The sequence below is a fragment of the Neofelis nebulosa genome, chromosome 1, assembly GCF_028018385.1.
Source record: "Neofelis nebulosa isolate mNeoNeb1 chromosome 1, mNeoNeb1.pri, whole genome shotgun sequence".
Lineage (NCBI taxonomy): Eukaryota > Metazoa > Chordata > Mammalia > Carnivora > Felidae > Neofelis > Neofelis nebulosa.
The window spans coordinates 172,603,477-172,607,596 of NC_080782.1; the positions used below are offsets into that span (position 1 = coordinate 172,603,477).

General features: G+C 42.2%; 1 pseudogene; it reads left to right on the forward strand.

The window, feature by feature from the left end:
• The first annotated feature begins 333 nt into the window (after nucleotides 1–333).
• On the forward strand, nucleotides 334–2,273 carry LOC131489258 (asparagine synthetase [glutamine-hydrolyzing]-like; annotated as a pseudogene).
• The last annotated feature ends 1,847 nt before the right edge of the window (nucleotides 2,274–4,120 follow it).

Here is a 4,120-nt window from a genome sequence, read left to right on the forward strand (position 1 = left end):
ACCACAAAGAGACGAAATACATTTCCTTTTTTTTTTTAAGTTCATTTATTTATTTTGAGAGAGACAGAGATAGTGCAAGTAGGGGAGGGTTAGAGAGAGAGGGAGACAGAGAGAATCCCAGGCAAGCTCCACACTGCCTGCGCAGAGCCTGATGCAGGGCTCAAACCCACAAAATGTAGAGATCATGACCTGAGCCAAAGCCAAGATTCGGACGCTTAACTGACTGAGCCACCCAGGCACCCCAAAACACATTTTCCTTTTTAATTTAATTAGACTTTAATTCTCCTATTGAACTTATTTTGAATTTATTTTGAATTTAATTATTAGACCAAAATGGATGGTGAGTCGTCCTTCATCATTATAATAAAGGAGGAACTGAGCAAATAATTTGTATGTTGGATGAGGTGTTTGTATTTATTTTTTAGGATACTGCCAATAAGAAAGTGTTCCTGGGCACGGTCACCTATGAAGTCAGATCTTTGTTTAAAGTCACGATAGAAGACGGATTTTTGGCTATTTGTTTAGAAGCTAAAGGTCTTGTTAACTTGAAGCATATCACAACTCCTTTATCAAAATGGAACCTTACAAAAAAAAGTGGAGCCTTTTCTTCTGGTACACTATCAAATTCTTGATTTAAAGCCAAGTGACAAAGTTGCATCTATGGAAATGATTCACTATCATCACTGCAGAGATGAACATCTGCTTGCCCTCTGTAACAGTGTAGAGAAACTATTCCCAGGTCTTGACACAGAAACTGCTAAGAGAAGGTGAAGAGAACTGGAGACAGCAAGTATAGGCCACTCTTTCAAGGACTTTTGCTATAAAGGACAGGGAAAGGTGGAAGATGAGAGACAGTACAGTGTGTGTGGATGTACATATGCTATAAATGATACAGTAGAGAGGAGAAAAACTGATGATGCAAGAGACAAGGGGAGCAATCCTTAAAACTGAAACTCAAGGCAAACCTGTTGTGATTCCATTGTGACAAAGTAAGTAATGTTTCCTGGGGAAGCAGATTTAGTCATGTTCTTTTTTCTTCTTCATATACATGTCTACTTTTTTGTGTGTTTTTTTGACCCTTTTTAACAGTGCTATTAAGAAACACTGGATGACAGAAGGACTGGATGCCTTTTATCAGGGGGCTTGGATTCCAGCTGAGTTGCTGTCACCCTATTGAAGCAGCTAAAAGAGGCTCTGGGACAGTATGTTCTCAGACATTTGCAACTGGCAGGGAGAAAGTCCCCATTTACTGGCTGCTGGAAAGGTAGCAGATCACATTGGGAGTGAACATCATGAAGTCCTTTTTAACTGTGAGGAACACATTCAGATATTGAATGAAGTCATATTTTCCTTGGAAACTTATGACCTTACAACAGTTAACACTCCAGTAGATATGTATTTAATTTCCAAGTACATTTGGAAGAACACAGCATGGTGATCTTCTCTGGAGAAGGTTCTGATGTACTTCCACAGGGTTACATATATTTTCACGAAAACTTCTTTTAAAAAAGCCAATGGTAGAGAGAGAAACTTCTGAAAGAACTCTGTTTGATGTTCTCCACACAGATCAAACTACTGCTGCCCATGGACTTGAACTGAGAGTCCCATTCCTGGATCATTGATTTTCTTCCCATTACTTGTCTCTGGTACCAGCAAAGAATGGAATAGAGAGAGAGAGAAAGAGAGAGAGTATTTGAAGACTCTAGTCTTCAATCTGGAGAGAATCTGGTGGGGTGCCTGGGTGGCTCAGTTGGTTAAGCATCTGACTCTTGATTTTAGTTCAGGTCATGATCTCATGGTTTGTGGGACTGAGCCCCCCGTTGGGCTCTATGCTGACAGAGCAGAGCCTGCTTAAGATTCTCTCTCTCTCGGGGCGCCTGGGTGGCTCAGTCGGTTGAGCAACCGACTTCAGCTCATGTCATGATCTCATAGTTTGTGAGTTTGAGCCCCACGTCGGGCTCTGTGCTGACAGCTCAGAGCCTGGAGTCTGCTTCAGATTCTGTGTCTCCCTCTCTCTCTGCCCCTCCCACGCTCATGCTCTGTCTCTCTCTGTCTCAGAAATAAATGTTAAAAAAAAAATTTTTTAAAGGAAAAAAAGATTCTCTCTCTCCCTCTCTATGATCCCCATCCTGCTCACACACTCTCTCTCTCTCTCAAAATAAGTAAACTTTAAAAAAAAGGAGAGAGATTATCTGGTGACCAATAGAAGCCTTCAATGATGGTATAACCTCAGTTAATAGTTTCTGGTTTATGATTTTACAGGAACATATTGAACGTTAGGTTCATGATACACTGACAGTAACTGCAAGACAAACATTTCCCTCAGTACTCCTCAAACCTACAAAGGCAATCACTACCATTAATATTTGAATGCTGCTACCCAGGCCAGGCTGACTGGCTGACCGATTACTGGATGCCCAACTAGATCAATGCCACTACCCTTCTGCCTGCACTCTGACCCATTACAAGTCAGCTACCAAAGGTTAGGCACTCTCTAAAAGAGAAACTGAAAGTAAACATTCCTCTTTCTTGTGAAGGGTAGTGGGATTGTTTGGTAGGACCAAACATCCATATGTACTTGGACATGAAAAAACAACCCTCTCAAATCTAAAAAAAAAAAAAAAAAAAAAAAACCCATAAAATAAATCACAAAATTAAAAAGAAATTGTTCCTGGGGCACCTGGGTTGGTTAAGTGACCGACTCTGGATTTTGGCTGAGGTCCTGATCTCACGGTGAGATCGAGCCCCATGTCAGGCTCTGTGCTAACCAAGCAGAGCCTGCTTGGGATTCTCTCTCTCTTTCTCTTTCTCTCTCTCTCTCTCTCTCTCTCTCTCTCTCTCTCTCTCCCTCTCCGCCCCTCCCCCACACATGCGCACACACACTCTCTCTCTCAAAATAAATAACTAAACAAAAAAAAGAAAAATAGAAATCGTTATTAATGGGGTGAGAAGAGGAATAGGATAGAGACAGAGATAGAAGCCAGGTATGTTTTGTATACTTGACTTTGAAACCATGTAAATATTTTACACAGATCTAAAAGAGTTAAATTTTTAAAAATTTTTTAATATTTTATTTATTTTTGAGGGGGGGCGACAGAGAGGGGGGCAGAAAATTTCAAGCAGGCTCTGCATTGATAGCAGACAGCCTGACGTGGGGTTCCAATTCAGGAACTATGATGAAATCATGACCTGAGCCAAAGTTGGACACTTAACCTACTGAACCACCCAGGTGCCCCTAAAACAGGATTAAATTTTAGCAACCTTGGGGATCCTGGGTGGTTCAGATGGTTAAGCATCCGACTGTTGATTTCAACTCAGGTCATGATCTCATGGTTTGTGAGATGGAGCCCTGCATCAGGCTCTGCACTGGCAGCGCACAGCCTGCTTGGGATTCTCTCCTGCCTCTTTCTCTGCCCCTCCCCCCACATGCTCTCTCTCTACCTCTCTCTCTCAAAATAAATAAATAATTTTTTTTTTAATTGTAACAATCTCTAAGTATCTGAAGGAAAATGAAGCAAATGAAATCACTGAGAATCCTTAGTGACCTCCTAACTGCTAAATCCAATGCTTTGCTTTAGAGTACTTTCAGCTTAACCTGTATATATAATTTGAAATTGTTGATCACTGACTTATTATTTTTTTATTTAAATTCAAATTGGTTGGGGCACCTGGATGGCTCAGTCAGTTAAGCATCTGGCTCTTGATTTCAACTCAGGTCATGATCTGACAGTTTGTGAGTTCGAGCCCAGAGTCAGACTCTGTGTTGACAGCCTGAGTCTGCTTGGGATTCTCTCTCTCTGCCCTCCCCTACTTACGCATGCTTGTATGCATGCTCTCTTTGAGAGAGAGAGAGCATGCACAAGTGAGCAGGGAAGGGGTAGAGAGGGAGGGGGACAGAGGATCTGAAGCGGGCTCTGCGCTGATAGCAGAGAGCCTGATGCAGGGCTCGAATTCACAAACCGTGACATCATGACCTGAGCCAAAGTCAGACACGTAACCAACTGAGCCACCCAGGCGCCCCTAAATAAATAAACTTAAAAAAGTAAATTCAAGGGGCGCCTGGGTGGCTCAGTCGGTTACGTGTCCGACTTCGGCTCAGGTCATGATCTCATGGTCCGTG